Below are 24,827 nucleotides of genomic sequence, written 5' to 3'. Positions count from 1 at the left end.
CTGGAATATTCAGAAGAGTCTCAGAGACAATGAGTTTAATTTGCCACAGATGAGGTTTCTTAGGTGGTATAAGAAATCTTGTTTCTAGCAATATCTTCTGATGTGTCAAGGCACCAAATGCAAAACAAGTATATAATACACAATTAATAAAGACAAACTACAGTACTATATCTCTTAACTTACTCTTTTCATATGAAATCAAGGGTACCATGTATGCAGTACCCACAAGCACACTACTGATCTTCCGCAGCAGGGACCCTTCACAAGCTCTGTCTCCTTCAGGTCCTTGCCGTGTGACTTGGGCCAGGCTGCCAGCAAGCCTGCCTACTTCCTTACTCAGTGCTGAAAGACAGTCGTATTGAATGTTACTCAAGGATGCTACCTAGCAAATAGTGTGTTAAGATGTCTAAGCAAAATGCTTCCACTGGCCTCTGGCACAGTGCCGTTCCCTTCGAGGACAACCATCTCAGGGACCTGCACTCTAGCAAAGATTTTAGTTCACTGTATCAGAGGAGAAGCAGAAAGATATTCCAAAACATTCCAGACTGCTTGGAATACGGCATGGGTTGATAGACCCTAACCCTCTTTTACGTTAGATCATTCTAATCATGTCTGCTAATGCCTCTTGTAAACAGGGACCTCCTCTAGAATCTTATCAACAACAGAAATTTATTTCCACAGTTCTGAGGGCTGGAAATTTGAGATCAGGATGCCAGCATAGTTGGGTTCCAGGGAGGGCCCTCTTCCAGGTTGTAGATGGCTACCGTTTACTACGGTATATCCTCACGTCACGGAAGGAGCAAGGGAGCTCTTTTTTTTTTAAAAAAAAAGAAAATGTCTTTTTCTTTTAATTTATTGATTGATTTTGGGGGGGGCTTGAGTGAGACACACACACATGCAGAATCATCAATTTGTTGTTCCACTTATTTATGCATCCTTTGGTTGATTCTTGTATGTGCCCTGACCAGGGACTGACCCTGAAACCTTGGTGTAGCAGGACAATATTCTAACCAACTGAGCTGCCGGGCCAGGGCAAGTCCCTTTTTTATAAAGGCACGAATCCCACTCATGGGAGCTCCACCCTCATAACCTAATCACCTCTCAACATGCTTACCTTCTAATACCATCACATTGGGGATTAGGTTTCAGTTGTGAATTTTAGAGGGACACACTATGTCCATAGCAAAGAGTAATCACATTTTTAAATGGTTACAGAGTGGCTATAGTTGCATACTCTAGAAAATTCCAGACCCCTCCTGCAAACACAGCTCCCTACTTATATGCTCCTCTGATTTTTCTCTCCCCTTTTCTTTCCTCAAACCCCAATGACAGGGAATACTGTCCCGCTGACTAGGTAGGTAGAGTCATTCTTATTTTCATTCTTGCTGCAGCCCCACTGGCTCAGAAGTCTGCCCTCATCATGGCTGTAACCTGGAGATGAGAGAACCAAGCTCTTCCCAGGTGGTTAAGTGAATGGACATCCCCCCGTCATTTTTACAAGTTCAAGATTTCCTTTATCCAGAGATTTAGTAAAACAAAAACAAAACAAAACAGAGGCCCACCTGATATGGGCAACCGGAATTTTAGAATTTGTTTTCTGCCTCAAATTCCACCCTGTTAACTATGGACAGACAGGTACATACCAAGTGATATACCAAGCCCTGTGTCCCACAGCAAGTGTGACTCAGAGGAGGTGGTGGTGCCAGACAGGAGACATGAGTAGGTTAAACTAACCTGCTCTGGATTTTGAGTTACACTCAAGTATATCTTGTCTTCCCGTCACGATTCTCGCTCTATGCCAGGCACACGGGCTGACTCTGAGAGATCTGCTTTGTGAGCCCCATTCCTGCTCCCCTTTCAGCACACCCTCATTTCTCACCCCCTACTCCTTCAGGGGACATTTTTTTTCAGTTGGAATAACTTAACCAGGAGCTTCTCTCTAGCGCGCAAAGGCAGGAAATCAACTTCACTTAGGACAAGCTGAACAGGAGTCAGCACCACCCTGCACGGCTGGTCTGGGCTCTGCGTTTTCCATCAGCGCACTCGCGACAGTGGATTTGCCTGTTCAGAATATGCTTCCTGGCCACGCAGCCCAGCCTCAGCACCACTGACCTCTAACCAGAGACAGGCCCCCTTTTCCTCTTTGCTTCCGCCTCTTTGGTTTCCTCTTCAGTCCCCAGAATAACTTCCCTGGTCAAGGTGACTTTCTTGATTTAGTCTTTCAAATCAGCAGTAGCAAAGGCAACACCTTGCCCTGCCCCAGCTCATTATAAGCTTTTCCTTGGAGCGGTTCCCATTACATTGGCAAAGTTCCTATGCCAGGAAAGCAACAGACTATGCCAGGAAGTCAGGGGCCAGGACGGGGCCATCTGTCACTTTGGTGCTGGAGTCACTGCAGGGGCAACATGCTGTTCTCTCCTTCTAGCATTTGAAACCCGATGGTCACACTCTCTGCGTGGGTATCGTTCTAGGAAAAATGCATTCCAACCTAAAAATTCAACCTGTGGAACATGGTCTTGTCTTTAGAAAAGGTGGGATCTGCTCTGCTGAGGTCTCTAATAATGCATGCAGCACCGATACATATCTCTACTACAACACTAGGCCTTCTTGGGGCTTGTTTGTACATCACTACCCTAAAAACAATCATCAAAACTGGTGGGATACTCAGGGAGGGTATATGGAACCCCAAAATGTCGCCTTTTCACATGAATCCTGAACCAGGCTTGGAAACAGACAAGCCCCGACTCAGATGTCAGCTCTGCCACTTGTTGGTTCCTGGACCTTGGGCAAGCTTCAGATTCCACGCCCACCTCTGGGCAACAGGGGCCAGGGGAATAACCATAGCTAACCAGTCCTACTGTGTCCCGAACACTACGCTGCGTGGTGCATGCCATCGTCTCACTCAGTTCTCACAGCAGGCTGTGCACTAGACAGTCAAGTTACCCATTGACCAAGAAGTATGAGGCTCGAAGAGGTCAAGGGTCTGCAGAGAGTTGCTGTGAAGACTGAGTGAGGTGAAAGGCGTCTCATGCTGTTCAGCAACAGTGACTGCTGGTGGTGTTGTTATCACTATCGAGCCCCTTCTCGACCCTGTCCAATACTCTAGTCCAATTCTATACTCATTTCTTGCAACACACCCTTGCTACTTGTCACGCTCTTTTCCTTTCTCTTTCACATCCATCATCGCTCTACAAGTTTCCTTTCTCTGTGAAACTTCCCTAAACTCATTGGAAGTCAGACGGTCAATGTCTGTCAAACAGAAAATATATCTTGGATTCTTCAGCTTCACAGTCTTAAAATAAAAGGCACCTTCTCTCTTAATTGAACACACGGAAAACACTTAAACATTCAAACCGGTGTGTTTTATGTTTCTTGATTTATGATCCACCAGTCTTCATTTAGACACAGTTGGCAGTCCCCTTAAATTTCATTATTTTTCTGATTATCCAAGTTATGCACAATTCAAACATTACAGAAGTAATTCACTTTAAAAAAGAACGTCTTCCCCACCAAAATTCTATCTTCCAGAGGTGACCACTGCTAACAGGATATAACATATCACCTCTCTTCATCTCCTTCTCCATATATGCTATTATTGCTATTACTTATTTATACACGAACATACAGGTATCAATGTACTTCATTTTTTTCATGACTGTTTAGTATCCTATTGTGTAAATGCACCTAATCATAGATGAAATTCTCATGATTTGCCTCTTAAGAAGTGAAGCTTCTTTGGAGCACACACACACACACACACACATACACACACAGATGAAATATGCCCCATACGTCTGTTAATGCTGCTAGAAAACTCTATCATTATTTCTTTGTTATTGAAATGTCTTATTTCTGGACATGTCCTGTTCAAATGCTGGAACTCTGAGGCAATAACTCATTAAGTGACTATACTTAGAGCTTGGTGCCTGGATAAACTGGGTGAAGAAGAACAGAAAAGGAAAAATGCAGTGGGCAGGAGAAACCTTTGCCCCCTGAATGGTTTTCCGAGTGGTTGTTTTCGCTGGCACTATGGCTTTCTTTTACATCATCATCTCTAAAATGCCAGATGGCACTTTCTACAACCATCTTTGTGCATCACTCAGTAGTTGATGCACCCCCCATGCTGCTTTGAGGGCATTTTTCTTTGGTGTCACAGTGACACCTGGTAATCTTGGTGTATTTGTACTGTCTTTTATAAATGAAAAAATGCAGCCTATAGACTTAAAACACAGTCTGAGTGTCATAGTTCTGAAAGAAGCTATAAAAGGTACACAAGAAATAAACCCATTGCCATGGCCTCCAGAGCACTGTTCTCTATGTAAACAAACTGCTTCCTCTGAGCTCTTTACAAGCCCAGCTCTACCCCCCCAAATTTGAAAGCATTTATTCATAAAGATACATGTAAGTATGTTCATGGCAGTTATTCACAATAGCCAAGACATGGAAACAACCTAAGTGTCTTTCAACTGATGATTAGGATGCAGTACATTTATATAATGGAAAACTACTCAGCCATAAAAAAGATGAAATATTGCCATGGGCAACAACATGGTTGAATCTTGAGAGTATCATGCTAAGTGAAATAAGTCATATGAAAAAGGGCAAGAACCATGTTATTTCACTCATATGTGAGATATAAAACAAAAAAGCAAACTCAGACAGAGACAAAAATACGGTGGTTATCAGAGGGGAAAGGGAGTGGGGAGAGAATGAACAGGGCAGAAGGGGTCACATACATGGTGACAGGAGACTAAACTTTGTGTGGTGAGCACACAATGGAATATACTGATAATATATTATAAAATTGTATACCTGAAACTTAGATGATGTTATTAACCAATGTTACCCCAATAAATTTAATTTTATAAGTAAATAAATAAAAGCCCAGCTCTATTATTCTACACCCCTTGTCTCGGCAATATGGGAAAGTGGTAGAAATGTCTCTTGCAGAAGATAAGGGACAGACCAAAGCCAGAGTGCTCAAAATTTCCATACTTAAGACTCACCTAGGATACTTTTCAAATTAGATGTCTAGATCCCCAGGATTGAATTGGAGCCCAGGAATCTGCACTCAATAGGTTGCTCAGAAGATAATGATGTAGATAATTTGTGACCACACTTTGAGAATCACTGAAGGGTATGTCCTCAGAAGGGAGTAATACTAATACCCTTCATGAAAAACTTAGTGTTAATTTCTGATTCTGACCACGATGGAGTAACTAGAATAAAACTTACCCTCCCCATGTAAACACCTGAACAATGACAAAATATGTTAAATAACGTCTTTTCCATACAATGGACTGTGCAAAACAGACAAGCAGGACCAAAGTTACCAGGGAAAAAGAAACAGGCTAGGTGAGCCCTGGGGTCACCACAGCTTTCGACCTGGAGGCAGTTTCTGGGTCACAGCGCCAGGAGGGGCACCCCACCCAGAAGATAACTGTCTCCATGAGAACAGAGGAGGAGACTGAAGTAAGTTTGCAGAGCGGATACCAGCAAGGAAGTCAGTATCCGATGCAATGCTCCCCAAGTTGGTGAGCATTCTCTTGGACAAAGTCATGGAGGAACAGGGTCAAGTTCAAGAAATTAAGGAGAACTGCTGCTCATATTTTCATTAATTCATTTATATGAAACTCTGGAAAAGAAAAGCCTGGTCTATAATTATCGAAAGCGTGTCAGTGGTCGCCTGGAGACAGAGTGGGAGAGAGTGACCGCAAAGGGGCATGAGGGAACCTTTGGAGTAAAGGAAGTGCTGTATGTCTTGTTTGGGATGGTGGTTAGATGAGTGGTTATACATTTGTCAAAACGAATCTAATGGTGTAATTAACATCGATGCACTTTATTGCATATAAATTATACCTCAATACAGTTTTTTTAAATGTTATGTGTTGACTATTATTTTCTCATTATGCTGGGCTTATCTTTGTTTTTTTTTGTGAATTCTCACTCAAGGATATTGTTTTTATTGATTTTAGAGAGAGTGGAAGGGGGAAAGAGGAGAGAGAAAGAGAGAGAGAGAAACATCGATGTGAGAGAGACACGCCGATTGGTTGCCTCCCGCAGGGGCCGGGACCAGGGCTGGGGATCGAACCTGCAACCCAGTTATGTGCCCTTGACGGGAATCGAACCCACGATCCTTTGGTGCACGGGTCGATGCTCTAACCACTGAGCAATGCCAGCCAGGGCCTGGGCTTATCTTTCTTTGTTGTCCATAACTAGGTAAATCAAGGGTTGTTTTACAATGGTAAACACAGATTATTTTGTATAACAGCAACACTTTAAATGTTCATTGATAGACTTTTCTTCTAATTCTGTGGACATCTTCACTATTTCTAGATACTTTACAATCAAATTTACACACAGCACTTATCTAACTGATCACCTAACCGCCAATCGCTCTTAACCTTAGAATGTTCTCAGGATTGACCGTCTCTCCCCACATCAGTCAGAGGCATTGATATACTTATTGGCCTCGCTAACTTGGCAGCGTATCGCATTCAAAAGAAGTGCACATTTCTTTGTTTGAGAGAGAAGCTGGGCATGTTTTTTGCCAGGCATCTGAATATTTAGAGTCTGCTCTTTGTGTGTTAGTCCCATGTGACTTTAATAAGATTGCCTCAAATTTATCAATTTATTCAGGAAGAACTGGCAGCTTTAACATATTTAGATTTCCCATCTGGGAGTGTGGTATGCCTCTCTTTTCCAGCTTCCTTTCATGTGGCTCAGGAATTTTTCATGAGCTTTCGTAAGTATTTTCTTAAGTGTTTCTAAGCATTTTATATTTGTTATTGCTATTTTACTTGGGTTTTTTTCTATTATACCTTTGAGTTGGCTTTTACTAATGTGCAGGAAGCTATTGTTTTGATGCCAGTATATTTACTTTGTAATTACTGATTTTTTTGCATATCTTAGTTTTTAGTCATATTATCTGCAAATAATAATTTCATTTCCCCTTCCACTATTTACACCTCTTACAAAATGAATATTTTTAGTTTTATTTATATTTAATATATTTAAATTTTGATTAATATTTAAAATAAACCTTATTTATTTTATTTGCTTTATAATATAGCTAAAATTTCTAAAATGATATTAAATAAAAGTGGTAATGTCCTTGTTTTTGTCTTGTCTCTGACTATATTGGTAATCAATGCCTAGAGTGTTTACCATTAAATGTTGGCTATTGGTTTGGAGCATATTTTCCTTACCAAAACAACATATTGGTTTACAAAGCTACTTTATCAGGAATTGATGTTTTGGAAATAGTGTCATCAATGAAAGACAGAACATCATGCCCATACTTACATTGCTCCAATGCCTTCCCCTTATACTGAGACAAAATTCCCAAATTCCTTACCACAGTCTATAACACCTAAAGTGTCCTAGTCCCTGACGAGCCCTCCAACCCTGTCTGTCCCTCTGACTCTGACTCATTGACTCAAGCCATCCTGTCTTTTTCTGTTCATTGAACATGTCAAGTTTGTTCTTCCCTTGGCACCTACTGTTCTCTGTGCCTAAAGCAAATTACCTCCAAATTCTTTCATACCCGAATCTTTCTTGTCAAATTGTGATGTATGACCAGGTGTCAGTTGTTTTTATAAGAAACACTAAAGCCAAGTATGTCTTTAATAAATGACACCAAAGCCAACCTCATGAAAGAGTTGAACTAAATATCACTTAACTAGTGAGCAATGCTTACAGATTGATGGGGCATGTGACAGCAGGAACACGCCACCTGGCACATGGTAAGCACCCAGAGGACAAACAGGTATTAACGATTCATCAAGCAAGAACTAGGGCCGTAGCCACAGCTTTTAATAGTAGCACAGGCAAAGCTGAGACTGAAAATATGCACAATGCTTCATCAGATGACTACCTAAATGGATGTCTAAGAATGTAAAATATTGACCATTATGTTCAATAAGAGGCTTCATTATAAGTAGTTCCCAGTTTTGCAACACACAGTTCATGGCATTGCATCTTGGTTTGCAGTGGCTCCTAGAAATCAAGAGATTTGTTCTCCTAAACTACTCTAACTGTAAGATGTTAGATGTTGCAAAGAAACTCAAATATTTATAATTAGTCCTATTATGTTCCCAGTCTTATATTGTGTGAGATAATAATTTAGATTAATTTTTGCTCCCTGTTTCTATTTACCCAATGAGAATTTCTTTATGTTGACAATAAAAAAAGAAAAGAAAACAAATACAAAACTTTCATATCTTATGGGCATTTCATATATCTCATTTTTTATAAAAAGTCACTCAGTGAGAAGTTTCTAGAGGAAACTGAGGATGTTTGCTACAATTTCAAAAAGTTAAAATAACAAAAATTACTAGAAATAACCACAGGACTGACTGAAAAGACAGTCAAGATTTTATTAGTAGGACATTGGTTAATAAATATCAATATTTAAGAACATACTTACTGACACTTTTTTTTATTCAGCTAGCTCATAAACATAGTTGACCTTCACTAAACAAAATGAAAGCTAGCAAAGGCCACGATGGGGTTATCTTGGAGGGCAATAAAGCATTTATTTGTGATTTGTGTAAGAGCTGGCATGATTTACTTGTTGGCAAAATTAAAATGCAACAGCCTTTCCAAACCCTCTCTGAGATCAGGTTTTCAGGGTTAGAATGCTGTTGTGTTACTAGGACTTCCCAGCAGGGTCTAGCAATGTATTCAAAACAGGACGCAGAAGGCATGAGGAAGGTCTGGAAACCTGTCCACTAGGAAAGGGCTGGAGTAGGAGATGTGCCCACATCATGGCGGGGAAGCAAGCTTCCATATGGTCTTGGCAACCTCCAGTCACAATCAGGCAAAGAATGACCCCCTCAGAGGAGTCCATTTGGAGGCAGCAACATTGACCCCTGGCCAAGGATAGCAATGGGGGGGTAAAATAGAGGCCAAAAGGAAAACTTATTCTTGCAAACTTGACTTAGGACAAGGCTCCAACTTAGGTCTTGGATGCGGGAACACTGAGAATAAAATAGAAATACTGCATAGGCCTGGGGATTCTGGCAGTTGGGAGGGAGACCGGTCATCTGCAAGGTGGAGAAATGACAAAGGGTGCCCATGGCAAGCGCTGGGTCAGCCGTTCTCTAGTAGCATCTACTCTGTACCCACACTCACTTCTGATTCTATTTAGTAAGTAACAAAGGGGATTGTGGTATAAATGAAAAGAGCACAGAAAACTTGAGTTTAAGTCTGGGCCCTCTGGCTATTCACCAAAACCCTGCCTCCTCTTTGTCCTGGACACCCAGCTCTGCGGCATTCCCCAGCTTTCCCCATAGTTGTCACATCACACATGACTGAGTTCTAGCTAACAGAACGACAACCAAAGTGACAGCATTGTGATTCTAACACAGCAAAGATGCTAAAGAGTTTCTCAGAAGGAGAGTAGGTATTTGCCACACGGTCACATGGTCTGTTTTAAGGCATGCGCTGTGCACGTACTCAAAAAATAAAAATAAAACAACTCCCACAAGTCTCCTGAACCCTATGTTCCTATTTAAAAACAAACTGCGTATATGCTGCTAGATCTTCTTTCCACCATTAACTACTAGAAAAGAGAGATCTTTTTAAAAGATGTATGAATCCCTAACACTCAGAAGAAAACAAAAGGGGCTCTTTAAAATCCATTTTTAACTTATCAAAGGCACTTGTTATTTGACGGGTGGGATAGAATTAAAGAAAGATCAGAATTTTAAACCCTCATAGGGAAGGACCAGGTCCAAGAGCTTTCCAGTGGTTAATTTGGGTATTGAGTAGAAATAGTTCGATTCTCCATCATCATGTCTATCATGGACAAAGGAGCAAGCCACGAGGTGTCTTCCCCCGGGTAGGAACCAAGAATATAGGTAGATGGCTCAGAGAAGCAGGATAGTCTGTCTGGCAACATACATCAAATCCAAAGACCACGCAGCCCAAGGCTTAACGCTTCTCACTGAGGCCACAGCAGTTGAAAGCCCATGACACAACTATAAAAAATAAAAAATAAAAAGCCTAAACAAATTATTACAAACCAAGTCAACAACATATGTTTCAGGAAAATTAAAAATAAACTTCATTAACTGATAAAATCTATTCATTCACAAACTACCAAGAGTAAACATCATATCTAATGTTGGATGAAAATCAGAAACAAGGCAAAATTTTTTCTTTGGTATCACTTCTTAATTAAAACACTCTCATGGAATGTTTTGGCAGAGCATTAAGACAATAAATAAAAAGTATCTTTAAAACCCACTAACATAGAAATTAACTGAAAATATGAAGACTTTGTTTTTTTAAGGAAACCATAAAATTATTAGGAATGACAGATATGATAATCTGAATAAATAAATTATAATTTTCCAAAGACTAGTCTTAAATGTAACATAATCCAAATAAAAATTCCAGCAGGATTTTGGAAGGAATTCGGTGAGTTGATGCAAAAATTAATGTAGAATATAGGAGGCCTTAACCATAAGAATATCAAAGACATTTTTGAAAAAAATAAAGGGATTTATCAAAACATATCTATACATATTAATAACACAGGGATATTAAACTGACTGGTATTAAAATAAGAATAGAACAGCATATCAGTAAGTCAAAAGAGTCCAGAAACAGATCCATATATATGGAGATTTTGAAAAAACAAGAAAGTTGGTGTTTCAAACCACTGAGTAAAATTATTCAAAATAAGTGTAGTTGGAGCATCTGAGCACTAACTTTAAAAAGTAATAAATGTAAGACTCTACCTCCTAGAGATTTCTAACAAAACATGTTAATAAAAAATATGAATTTTTAAATTTATCATTAAATTTTAATTAAATATTAACATGAATTAAAAATATAAATATAAAGAAATGTGTAAGATAATTATAAAAATATATAATTCTTGAATAAAGGAGGTCATCTTAAATAAGATATGAAAGTAAAATATTAAAGAATAAATTTGACATCAAAAGGAAAACCTTATCTATGCTAAAAGATGCCAGAAATTAGCTTTTAAACCAAACAGCAGAAAGGGGAAATCAATAAAAAACATATCTTAAAAATAAAATAATAAAATAAACACACTGGAAACAGGCTATAAACAAATAAGCAAAGAAACATATAGGTCATATTCTAAGATGTACTATTGTCAAAAGCAAGCGAGACAGGGTTGATACGGACTACCAGCTTAGGAGTGGGGGTGGGGGAGTCACAGAAAGCCTTTCTAAAAATACGATAATTGGGCAGAGATCTGAAGCAGGTATCTAGGGATAGAGTGTTTCTGGCAAGGATCCTCAGACTAACCACCAACATTATATTTAGTGCCTTAATGACAATGACTCAGCTTTAGCTAAAAATCATCCAGTAAAAGTAAAACAACATTCTGAATTTCTATAATTCATGACCTTAAAAAATATTTCCAACTTTACCATTCAATGACAGAACTGAAGCACCAAGAATGGAATCTTAGAATGTGTGTAACTTTCCAGTACTTTATGGTAAAACCAACGCACTGGAGAGAGCAGAGAATCAGCTGCAGACCATGCCCAATATGTATGCTGTTTTATTAGGGATTGAAAGGAGGCGATTCCAAACTGGGAAACAGGAAAATCCTTTACCATGGCGTGTGGATAGGTGGTAAACTAAATGGGGACAAGGCACTTGGTGCCAGCCTTGAGAGATGGCATTGATCCACTGGATAAAAATCTTCGGGCTAAACAAAAGGCAAGAATCATAGAGTCTCAAAACTTTAGATCAAGAGCCATTATCATTCATCAAAAAATGGGCCTAACACATATTCAATGGGAAAAGCCACAACTACACAAACAGCAGCACCTTTTGAAAAGAAAATACTGTAATACAAAAATGCCCTTTCAAAATGCCCAAGCAAACACACAAGTTAATTCACTTCACATGTACTGGTCACACCGATGACAGACATTCAGTCCTCAGTGCTATAAGACACCGCATGACACAAAGCATTATGCTTAAGGTGGAAGGGACAAATTTAGCCTTAATCACCGTGTAGTTCTGTGACTGTGAGACTTGTTTGAAATCATAAAAACCCTGTCTGAATACTCTCTGCCGCTGTGTGGCTTTAGAAGTCCTATCAGTTTAGCTTCAGGCTTAAATTTCATAATTTTATGGGTTGTACTTTCAAAGGAATGCCGGCGGCTGCCAGTCTATCTGACACATGCTGATCAGGTAGCTGCACCTTGAGTAATCCTCCAATGCAAAATTTAATAATGTGATTGTGAAACTTGCACATGTCTATACTGGAGAAGTTTTGACTTTCCGTATTTTCCTTCCAGGACTAATAAAATGTATTGTTTCTTTGTCTTCAGCTTCTTCGGACTCAGTACCATAGACTCATGGGTTTCTTGGGAAGGTTGTCTGGGCTCATTCGAAACAGAGGAGTAGTGCCAGCTCTATGCTGTTTGCTGTGGGCTACCAGTTGTGAAAAGTGATGCCATATTGCATAAGGCAGAAGCGATGAGGCAATTTATACATAACCCAGGAAGATTAGGGTCTTGCCAGATGCTTTATCTAGAGCATCTCATTTAATCCTCACAAGTCTTATGTTACATTGTTTTATTTTATTTTATTTTATTTTATTTTATTTTATTTTATTATTTTATTTTATTTTTTGTTTAAAATATTACAGATGTCCCTTTTTCTCCCCAATGACCCGTTCCACCCCGTTCCTTCCCCCTCCCCAGTCCCTCTCCCCACCATTGTCCATGTCCTTGGGTTGTGTATATATGCACATAAATTCTTTGGTTACTCTCTCCCCCTCCACCCACCCGCCCTCCTCCATCCCTCTGACATTCATCAGTCTTATCTATGCTTCCATGTCACTGACTCTATTCTGTTCATCAGTTTATTAAGTTCTTTAGATTCCACGTATAAGCGATATCATGTTACATTTTAAAGTTAGCACCCACAGTAAGCTAGGCCCTGTACTAGGTAACCAAGAAACAGTCAAAAACAAGGTTCCTTATTTGAGGTTGATTATGTTGCTTTAAACGATCTAACAGATTCTAGCTTGTGGCAACCTTTTAAATGTAAGTTTAGAAAATCTTATTTTAAAAGACAAGGCCATAACCGTACTACAGGTTAGAATGCAATAAGACGCCAAATTGAAGATGAAGGATGGGAGCAATGGAACAAGGACCCCAGCTAACACTTTGCAAAAATGTCAGACAATTGCCAATTTCAGACCGTGCTCCCCTATCAAATTTCACAGCCACATTACATTAAACGATGACAAGTTATCGCTGAGGTAATCTTCAATCACATGCAATTTACTACAGGCTTACATGTTGTGTTTGAAATTACTGAGTCCCTACAAATTGTTCTAGCAAAGTCCTGAAGTAGATGGGGAAGTGGGATAAGCACGGGGCATAGCACACTTCATCAGCTATCAACAACTTGAAGGACCTGAAAGAACCAAGTAAATTAGTGTTCTTAAATTACTGTGATTTCCCTTCAAACTTAGAGAATCTGAGTTTCTGAAACCAACAGGATGGGACATGTTTGAGTGATCAAGTACAGAACACCTCGGATCATTAAAATCAAGATATCATTGTACCTGAGAATTAATTGACCATTAAGACATGTCTGGTCAATCTATTTCCAAATGATTTTTTTAAAAATTCATTGAAGGGCTGGGTACTATAAAACTCTTCAAATAAAATCTAGTGTCGGTAAGTCCTACAGGATAGAATCATAATTAAATGTGCAACTTGAGAAAACATACTTCTAAACTAGCATTGTTTTTCCTGGCAAAGGAGCAAAAGCAAAGTTTAAAATTACAAACACATACACATAACAGATTATTTTTTTAAAGTTATTCAATTCACTAACTTGAATTATATTTTTTAATTTCAAAAATGCTCACTCATATCTAAAGTGACTTCATAACCCAGGAAGATTAGGGTCTTGCCAGATTAGTAGTGCTGAGGGTTTTATCTAGAGCATCTCATTTAATCCTCACAATAACCCTAGAAGATTTAACCAACCATAAGAGTCCTGTCAGATGGGTTATTCAGCAAAAATATGCTTGACTTCAACAGCAGGATTACTAACGAGTGTGACAAGGCGTGTGAGACTGCAGATGGCTTCTTGTATCCAGCAAGGAGCCCCTACTAGACCATGACATAGCTCTGATTTTTACGGTTCACAACTTGGCATGTTTCAGCTGTTAATTATTTTCCTGGTTTCCTCTAGAAATGTATAATTTAAGCACTAATGTTTAAAACATTAAATTTGGACCAGACAAAATCTATCAATGTGAACAACAGAACGGAAGTTCTATGGACGCAGGAATTTACTCACATCTTCCAAAAGACTAGGACAGCACTTGGTGCATACAGAATAGGTGCACAATAACTATCTGTTTAGTAAATGAATAAATGGCAATGCGGAGTCAAGTATATTGTTTGAATGTAAAGTTTTATGTTGTATGGACATATGTTTGGGCTAAGGGTCCATACATTTCATGAGATCCTCAAAAGGGGCTGGAAGAAATGAGGGATTCCTAGGCTGGGCAGCAAGTGGGACTAGATGGCCTTTAAGGACTTTCCAACTCTAACATTTGACCTCAAAATACGTATTCCTTTTATAATGTGAGTATGTTTACACCTCCCAGTTCACCAGCCCTGAAAGCCCAACTCCTAACCATGAGACTGAAGTTTCTCTCTTATACAGGAATTATAAACTGCATTAAAACAAGGGGGAGCCTGATGGAATTCTAAGGACCTAGCATAGAGGGACCTCCAGCTCTGCTGATATAGGAAGCCCCATCCTCCTGGGGGGGGTTTCTATCAAGTTCAGGCCACCAGAACCCGCTCAACAGCAATCCACCAGCTGTGCATTTCCAGGAGTGGGAGTAGATTTAATACGTGGCAACCACGCTTTCTGGACTATTGTTTCGTATGACCAATTACATTATTATGTATACTTTCTAAACAACAAGCTAGTGTCTAGAGTCCATAAATGTAAAAGATCTCATGTTGATACAAACATAAAGTCAAATGCAATTATATATTTAACAATGGACTTGTGGTGATCATAAATTCTAAACCCCAAATTTGGGTGACAGAACCTAAAAGACAATAATCTTGATTTGTGAATTTATCATGCTAAAAGCCATACAAAACTCTAAAAAATGAAACCACATCAAATTACACCCTCAGTATTTGTTTATTTGTGACAAACAAATACTGAGGGAAGTTGGCAGGTAAAGAGGAGAAGTTAAAGATCGGTGTACATATCTTCAAATTAACTTTGTGTGCCTGATTTTGACCCCAATCTTCTATAATGGCTAAGAAAAGAAGAAATAACAGGAAGTCAGGAAATCCCCTAAAGTTTGGACTGAAAAGATTCCTCTAAAGTTTGGACTGAAAAAAGCCAGTGCCAAGGGGAGAACAGCAGCGAGGGCTGGGACATGGGGGACAGTTTCACTGGATGAGCGCGGATGTCTCTGAATCTCTGGCTCTCAGCTCAGTTCCTCCCTCAGGCCCTGATCATCGCCTCCTGGCTGGTTCTCAGCATCTTCCCTGACTCTGTTCTTAAGGAAGCTCTTCTGGCCTGGTGTGAAGTACTCACAGTGCAAGCTTGGTACATGCTGTCCGACTAAACAAATTGGATACCATTTTAATCCTATTATGCAGGCCTAGGCTAAAGTTATGACAAAGCTTGTATTATTCCCGTAGTGTGAGAGGAGTGCCAGCCTTGAGCTTGGAGCTGCAGAAAAGAAAATCAGGTAAAGCTATGATGTCCCTGTGAGAGCCTCGTTATCTCAGCCAAGGAGGCGAATGTTTTCTGATTAGTCCCTGCCATCCCCCAGCATGAAGTCTGGGTTTCAGATTTATCGACACTTTTATAGTTGATCTTCAGGCTGGCTGACAGATTTCAACAGCGATGTTTAACAATGAGAAATAAATCACTCTCCCTACCAGCGCTGTGCCGTAGGTGGCTCCTGCTCCTCACTTTCTCAGCTCCAGTATTTATTATCATCTCCTAATATAAATAAGGAATTAAAAGTCGATTCAAATAACTTTGCCCTATGAACTGTATTAGGAAAAAGTGTAGCTTATTCAATATTATTGGAAAAATAGAGCAAAACACTAAAAAATAAGAAATAACTTTTCTGAAATAATAAAGATTAAGTCAGATGCTTCTGATTCTGTATTTTCTATTTATGGATCCTGATGGGTATGGACCAATGTTGATCAATAGAGGATTTTCTATGGCAATTGCTTTTGTCATTTTTAAGAAAACATGAGTGTAAAAATCTGGTTAAATCTCACTTTTAAAAAATAATATCCAGGTTCTTCCAATTTAATATGTTTTGCATATAGACTACATATATATGTGTATTATCATGTATATCTAGTGTATATATAAATTTTACACAGATGACTTTAGGATATTTGTTATTTTAGAGCATTTACTGAAGTATGAGCCCTTAAAAGAATTTCAAACTATATTGAAAACTAATGAACTGTCACTTAAATATTTGAACTGAAGGTCATGGTCTCTGAGAACAGCAAAAAGCTGAGGGTATTTTCACTGAACATTATTTTGTGTGAAAATTTATGAACGTCCTTCCCTATGATCAGAGTATCCTGTTGATAAATGTGTTCGTATGGGAGATAGAGTACTCTAAAAGGCATTTACATACCTATTATAATGGACAATTATATTAAATTAAAATAATGAATTAAAATGTTTGATAAAAGCATAAACCTGTGAGTATTTTGCCAGAAGGAAGCAAAGAGCTAAGGAAAGTATCTGATTTGAAAATTCATCCCAAACAGTCTGAATGTAAAAAAGGAGGAGGAATGTGAGAGACTTGAATGTCATGAAAGAAACTTAAAATTAACTAGAGCTATTACAGATTTTAACTGGGTTCAGTAAAAAATTTAATCAGTTGTGTGTTTGGTCTACACGATTCCAGAGATGGTATATATGAAGGCACTTTGAAAAATGTGTATGTGTTTCTAAACAGCACTTTCCTGATTGTAAAAATTTTTAGACCTTTGAACAAGTTAACCAGAAGAAAATGGGGAAATTTTTTTCCCTATACACCTGTTAAAGCTGAATAAAGAGCTGTTTGGACCCTTTTCTGAACAGAGGATATTATCTGCACAACTTTTGAGATTCCCCTTCATTTTGCCATTGTACAACATTTTCTAAGGCCACAGGACGGCATTCTGCAAGCTCTCCTGACTTTTGACTTTTATTTCCATTTTCTTTAGCAAGGCAGAATCCGATCTAGGCAGCAAATGATAGCATTAGGGTTTTAGTACTTCAAGATTTTCTCCTATTCCTTTGCCGTCTATTATAAGATATGTAGCAACGCCTCACAGAAGGAAGCCCTGAGCTTTACATGGCATTCCTAGAACAAATGAATCTTCCACGCTGTCTTTGGTACTCCCTTGGTTATTGCCCACATCTCAAATCATGCTTCATTCGAGCGTAACATCACGGTGGATACATAACCCTTATAAATTCAGTATGACTGTGATGGACAACCATGTAACCCAAATGTTCATGGGTCCCCTGGTCGTGATGTGGTGAAGCCTAACCATAGTGCCCTCCACAGGGACATGATCTGTTGATGTGGTCTCACTAGGTCAATCAACACAAGGCAATTTTCACACATTAACTATCGTTTCAATTTGGGTGAGAAAAATTTAGAGAATAATGACCTATGTGGCTGCAGGTTTGGTCCATTCCCTTAGAACACAATGACCATATCATTTATTGTCCAAATTAGGAGCCTTGTGAAAGTAAAATGGAAGACAGGAGTGTCATTAGTCATAACCCTGGGGCCACAGAAATGTAGACAGGGACTATCCCCCCCAAAACCAGGAGTATGGGTGCTCTACTTTGAATTGAAGCCCAGGTACCAGACAAGAAAGGCTACTACTGGTGGAGGCACGATGTTAGAGATGTTTATCATTCTTAGCCATTTAATGAAAAGGAAAAATGCTAAGTGGGAAGACACAGAACAAGTACATCCATCATTGCTCTTATGTTCTCTGACCCCTTCTCTATTTTGAGAAGATACTACAACATACAGTATTCTTAAATTTTAATTTCAATAATGCATTCCTTTTCTACAATTAAGGCATTTAATTTTATTTTAAGGGCTTTGATTTGGGCAGCCCCAATTCTAACATCTTGCATAATAAACTACCCCAACCATAGCAGCAAAAACAGCAGCAATGGTTTCTTATGTCTCCTAATTCTGGAAGGTGGCTGGACATAGCTTAGCTGTTCTTACTCTGTGGACTTCCTTGAAGTTGTAGTCAATGGTGTCAACTAGTGTCATCTCAAAGGCTTCCCTTCTTATATGAGTGGTAGTCACGCTGTTATCCAGGACCTCAGCTGGGCTTGTCAGCCAGAAACACCTATGCAAAGCCTCTGCATGTGGCATGGGCTTCCTCATAGCATGAAGTCTGGGTTCAAACAGCAAGCATCCCAAGAAAAAAAAAGCCAGGAGGAGGCTGTCTCTCCTTTTAGAGCCTAATCTTGGAAATCACGTAACATCACATCTCATCTACTCTAGGTCATGGCAGGCACAAGGATCCACCTAGTCCCTAGGAGAAGGGCCTCTTGATGGGGGTGGCCACAAGGTCACATTGCAAGAAGGGCATGTGAGTTGAGAGACATTTTCATGGCCATCAACAGAAAAATATACTATGTCCAAAGGATACACAGGAGATGCAAAAAAAAAAAAAAAGATTAATTTGAAAAGGCAAACATTTCTGAAATAGACTGTATGAGCTGTCGACTTTTCTTGACTCAAATTTATACCTTGTAACTTTCTCATCCTTTCCAAATGAGTTATTTGAGATAAAATTAATTATTTTGTAATTTAAGCATTATAGGTCTCAAAAAAAGGTACACAGTACATTAGCCCAAATTGGTATAAAAAAAAAAAGATACAGTATGGTTAGCTCCATACCCAGTGCCCCTGACTGAATTCCAGCACTCATTTTCTCTCCTCCTAACTCCCACCATTGTTTCCTAAGTGTTACCCTTATTCCAGTTTTCTCTCTCTGCAGCACATTTTTGATACTGGCTGAATTTGCCGACATATCTCCAAACGCAGAAAATTCAAGTCAGGAAATGTATTATAATAAACACCCATATTATGAAACTTAAAGTGTTTAGTTTCCTGTATAACCAAAAACCATAACAATGAACAGAAAATGGTTTACTTCCCTTTAAGAGACATTAACCCCAAATAGATGTTAAACTTGACTCAACACACATTTTCCATAACCTATAGTAACTTTTCACACTGAAGGAATTACCAACATGAGATCCATACAAGTTTTCCCATGCATCCAAATCATCAAGTTTAATGATGCATTCATAATCAGGAGCTGAGGATGATACCTAGAGAGACTACATAAATTGGAACATCACTGTGCTTTGAAGATGCACGTGGAAGACAGAGAGATTCCTGAAGGTGGTATATTTCACCCTGCTCCACAGAAAGATCACAGAAATAACACAATAATGCCTTAAAGTTGGCTCTCATTTTGATTTGCTTTAGGACAAACTGAATCTCACAACTAATTATAGGTCTTGAAAGAACTTGTCTGACTGTTAATTTAGGGGTGCAAAATAGCATCTTTAAATTTATTAGAATTGGTCCATTTCTCAGTAATTGGTGTTACTTGAATTGTACTTGAAATCATCCCAAGTTTAATTTTTGAAGAATAATTACCCAAAACGATGATCCTCTGAAAGCATTTCTGCAAACTGCCCATTCTACATACTACACTAAGAGTTCAAAACTCAGAGTGACAGGTGACTGGGAGGAAGGCACAGTTGATGGGGCTGGTGATGATGGTGTCAAAACTCTGGGGAAATAGGTTGGGGCATTACACTGAAGCAGCTGACTACATGCCAAGGGCCAGAGAAAGCTCTGGAGTAGAGAGAGTGGGCTGGAATTATGGACCCTTAACATACTCAGGAGACTCAGTGAGGAAACGTGGCCTGGAAATGTCTGGTCTGTGAACCCACAGTAATTCTACCTCAGTCTTTGAAGATATATGAAAATAGTTTGAAAAATTCTGTCTTAAAGTCAATTGTTCTGCTCCCTAAATACTGTATAATTTTTTTTAAATTGTTAACTGATGTCCTGAATTTTCCAATGCATCATTCTCATTCATTGTCAGCTTGGAGATAAACTATGTGGAAATTAAATTAAATCCTTGTGTATTTTTCCCCAATTATTTCAAAATAATGAAAGGATTATCATCCAAATCAGCGATTTTCAACCAGTGTGCCACAAGAATTTTTAAAACATGCAGTAACTGACTATTTAGCCAAGGGCACTGACCTCTTTTCCCTTAGACTGTCAAATAAAAAAATGACAACAGCCAACACAAAAATAACTCTCTGGTGTGAATGTCCTGTCTTAAATCATAAATATATATGTCATATAATAGAGTTGCATCTAATTGGTCACATCTCATAATAAGGTTGCTTCTGACTGGTTCATTCTTGGCACCAGAAATCCTTATATACAATATAGGCACCTGATTTTTTTTTTTAAATCACTTTGGTGGTAAAGGGTAGGTAATAACTATTATAATTTTTTTTGTAAATCAATCAAAATCATACTTTTTTGTCAGGTTGGCAAAAAATATATTTTTTGGTGTGTCGCAGAATTTTAGTAATTAGTTTATGTGTACCAAGAGATGAAAAAGGTTGAAAATCGCTGATCTAGTCTAAAATCTTTCCAATCTACTAGCATTAATTTAAATAAGTACCCATAAAACTTGTTTGGCCTTCCCATTCCTGTTTTTAATATAATAGCACTTGCAATGTTGTTCCTGGAGCATTAATATTTTATTTATAAGCAGTCTACCGCTGAGAAAGGAAGCACAGGTTAGAATTCTGAATCTACAACTCACTTGATGTGCTACTTTGGGTAAGTTACTTAACCTTTCTGAGTTTCAATTTTGTCAACTATAAAATCAGGATAGTATAGTGTGCAGTAGGACTTAAAATTATAACCTTAATACTAGATATTAGTGTGGCCACCCACCATGGATCACATAAGAATTTAAGCAAACACATCCACCCATAAAGTCTGAAGAGGTTCTCTCAGTGACCCGCAGAAACCACTGAAAGGTACTATTGTTGTTGCTTTTATCTGATAAATCCCAAAGCGCAAAGCTCTGATATCCATTGACTTATCAGTGCATAGGCCCACAGTCGGATGTTTCTGATAACAAACACATAACTCCTGAACTGGAACAAATCAGATGCCATTGGAAAATGACAAGCTCTTTGTTCTAAATAGAATCCTCCTTTTGAGAGGAGGGAGAAAGAAGATCTACATATGAAAAGAGGGGGCTCCGTCTGCAGAAGTCCATTTAACACATGACAACTATGATTCCTAGGCCTTCCATTAAGGAAAAGAATGACATGTTTCAACAGCTCTTTGCTCCAATAATATACAAGAGGAGCAGAGGAGCATGAACAAGTTGCCTGGTTCTATTTTCCTATGAGTTGTTACCGTTGACTCCGAGGCTACTGAAACTTAAGTTCTTTCTGGTACAATGACTGATAGGAACTTTTCATTCAACAAAATAGCTGGGAGTCATGAATCAATTCAGAGTGATCTCAGGAAATGCCCATCAATAATTGACTGTATCAGTTTTCCCAAGTACTTTTGGACTAGATTTCTGGAATATATTTAGCCTGTGGCAAAGAATGGTCAGATCCTATTTGTTTGGGCTAAGGCAGGTTCAGGGTCCGAATAAAATAGATAAGAGAATGCGCCACACTCTTCTTCCAAGAGAGCCCATTTGGAGCAGTATAGAGGTAAGGGAGGACCTGAGATGAAGGAGGGAGGAAGGAAAACGGACACAGATAAAATGATCACTAGACAGTATTTTAAAAGATCAGAAATTACGAATTTGTAATGGAATGAATCTCTGTTGGATTTTTACCTCTTCAAAGGGCATCTCTCCATTTCCTGTCTTTAAGGGAACCTGGATCCTCTGAGGGTATTGCTTTTCCTGCAGCCTCCTCAATGGGAAGGTCTTTACTCTTTTAGGTCCCATAACTGCAGGTCCAAGTGCATGATGGGCACTGCTAGCTGCCCACCTATTACTGTATTTCTGCATTTTCGCCGTCATTAACACCCTCCTCCCACCTATGATGTTCATGACATTTGATTATACCAAAGACTAGTTGTACTTGTGCTAGTCACCTTGGGGCCGTGGGGGAAGACCAACATGCTCCTGGCTCCTCGGTGTGGCTTCCAGGCTCTGCTGACTGCCTTCATTCAACAAGAGCTCCTTTTTTGAGCCTCTTGCCTCTCCAACTGATGCCATCTTAGTTTCATTATTCACTTTTCTAGGTCATTTCTCTCTGTTTATTGATGATTTTGTATGAGCTCACTGTTTTTTTCTCTAGGTTGGCCTCTTCTGTCATCCAAGGAGACATGACTGGGGGGAGGAAGGCTCAAGGTCTCTACTCTGCTAGTTGTGGCCCAATACAAGTCCTTATAAGAACCTTGAAGTTGATATTATTATCCCCATATATAGGTGAAAAACTGAGATTAATGTGTGTGTTTTTAATATTTGAGTTTGCAATGTGCTAAATAAGGGAGCTGAGATATATACCCAAAGGCTGAGTTATTGATAATTAATAATAATTATACTATACTATTGATAATTATCCTAATAATCTTTACCTCAGTTTGAATTTGTTTCTTCATTTCCAAGTTTTTGTAGCATAAGCTTCATCATTGTCCAATCTGATTCACTTTTGAAATGTTGAACTGTAAAATTTCGAGTCATAACTACCAACATCTTTCCTTTTGTCTGTCACTTATTCTGACTAAACCTATCTTTCAAGCTCACCACAACATTTAATTTCTTGAAAATGCCCTATTTTCTCAATTTTCCTTTAATTCACTTCTTTCTCATCCTGAATATCAATGATAAAGTAATATCAAACAGTATTTTCCGTGCCCCCCCCCCCCCGACTTGCCACAGACAATTTGCCTCAACTGTCTTTTTTGTCCACTCTGGTCCCAGGGTGACAAGTATTGTTGAAAGGGTATTGATTAATGTAGTACTATGTAGCAGTTAATATGTTAGGGTTAAAATATACAACCCCAAACTCAAGACACACATGGTCTGGAGGAAAATGGTATACAAATAGTCAAGTACAATAACTGTTATTTAAACAGTCTGTATTCAGTGGAGGTAGATAAAGGTTCATTTAAGACCAGGAAATATGAAACCAAGCTAATGGGTGGTCATCTATATGAACACTGAAATATTCTAGAAGATTGGAGAAGTTTGGGTAGAGGAATAAAAAAACAGTGATTCCTTTGTCAAAATCCTACATTATCCCCTGCCGGGTGTGGCTCAGCGGTGAAGCATCCACCTAGGATCCAGGAGATCACGGTTCGATTCCTGATCAAGGCACATGCTCGGGTTTCGGGCTGGATCCCCAGCAGGGGCCGTGCAGGAGGCAGCCGATCAATGACTCTAATCATTGATGTTTCTATCTCTCTCTCTCCCTCTCCCTTCCTCTCTCTGAAATCAATAAAAACATATATATTTTTAAAAAAAATCCTACATTATTATATTGGTGAATTTGAAAATGGGGCTGGCAGGAGGTGCAAGTGAGAGATGAACAAACCCAGCTGAAATGTTAGTGAGAATTATAATAAGAACCGTCACTTATCTTCTGGCAACAATTCTGATTTTCCCTTGGGAATTGACCCTTCCACTGCTCTCTGTCCGAAGTTGGTCCAAATGCAATAAATATAAGAACTTTGGCGAGAGCTGCCTAAAAAGAGACTCTTTCCAACTGAATTTGAACTTGAGCTTCTGCTATCATCTAGCGATCGTGTGAAGGCTGAGAATGAAATAAACACACCAAAGGCAGCATGATCTAGCAGAGACAAAACCAGAGTTCTGATAGAACTGTCTGAGCCTCCAACTAAGCTGCCCTTGGACCACTTTTCAGGTTCATGAGCCATTAAACTTCTTTTTTCATCCGCATGTAGTTAGAATTGCATTTTTCTATTATCTGCAACTGAAAGAGAACTGATACCTCAAATATAAGAAACGTAGACGGAGCCAGACCTAAATGAAAAATGTGTGTTTCTTGCATATGCAAGAAAATCAGGGGAGGAAAGGGGTACTTATACGCTTACAAGCAGACTGCCTGGGCATGTGCCCTGAGTGGGAATTGAACTGGCAACCTTTTGGTGCACGAGATGATGCCCAACCAACTGAGCCACACAAGCCAGGGATCCTTCTTAAGAGTTCAACATTGAATACATATACTATATAAACTAAAAATGTGCAAGAATTTTATAAAGGAAATCAAATATTTTGCCAATTACTTTATTCTTTTTGACTCTATAGTGAATTTGTCAGGAACATTTTGTTTAAGGAGAATTATGAGGGAAATTATTTTGTTCTAAGCTATCAATACTTTGTATATTCAAAATCCCACTTTTCTGAAGATGTATCAGAAGAGCTTCAAAAATATTCTTAGAAAGTGAAGCTGAGACACTAAAATACAGAGCAGTGAGTAATATATAGTGAACTTTTTATGACATAGATTTCTTGACTTACATTACATTTTGCAATATAATGTGCGTGTATATTTGAGTACAGCTTGAACAGGGTGGGACAATGAAATGTCTTATCAGGACTGGGAATCAGGGCTGCATTTATTATTGAAAAGGAGGTTTATGTTAGAAATAAAAGCTGAAACTATGTTAGGAATAAAAGCATGTTACTCAAAACATCACCTCAAATTAGCAGAAAATT

General features: G+C 38.8%; 1 pseudogene; it reads right to left on the bottom strand.

Moving 5' to 3' along the window:
* LOC107546244 (ribosome biogenesis protein BRX1 homolog pseudogene) overlaps positions 1-22,163 on the bottom strand; it is a 36,201-nt pseudogene extending 14,038 nt beyond the window's left edge.
* Between the last annotated feature and the right edge of the window lie 2,664 nt (positions 22,164-24,827).

Source organism: Miniopterus natalensis, chromosome 19, assembly GCF_054644295.1.
Source record: "Miniopterus natalensis isolate mMinNat1 chromosome 19, mMinNat1.hap1, whole genome shotgun sequence".
Taxonomy (NCBI): Eukaryota; Metazoa; Chordata; class Mammalia; order Chiroptera; family Miniopteridae; genus Miniopterus; species Miniopterus natalensis.
This window is presented reverse-complemented; position numbering and strand designations above follow the sequence as displayed.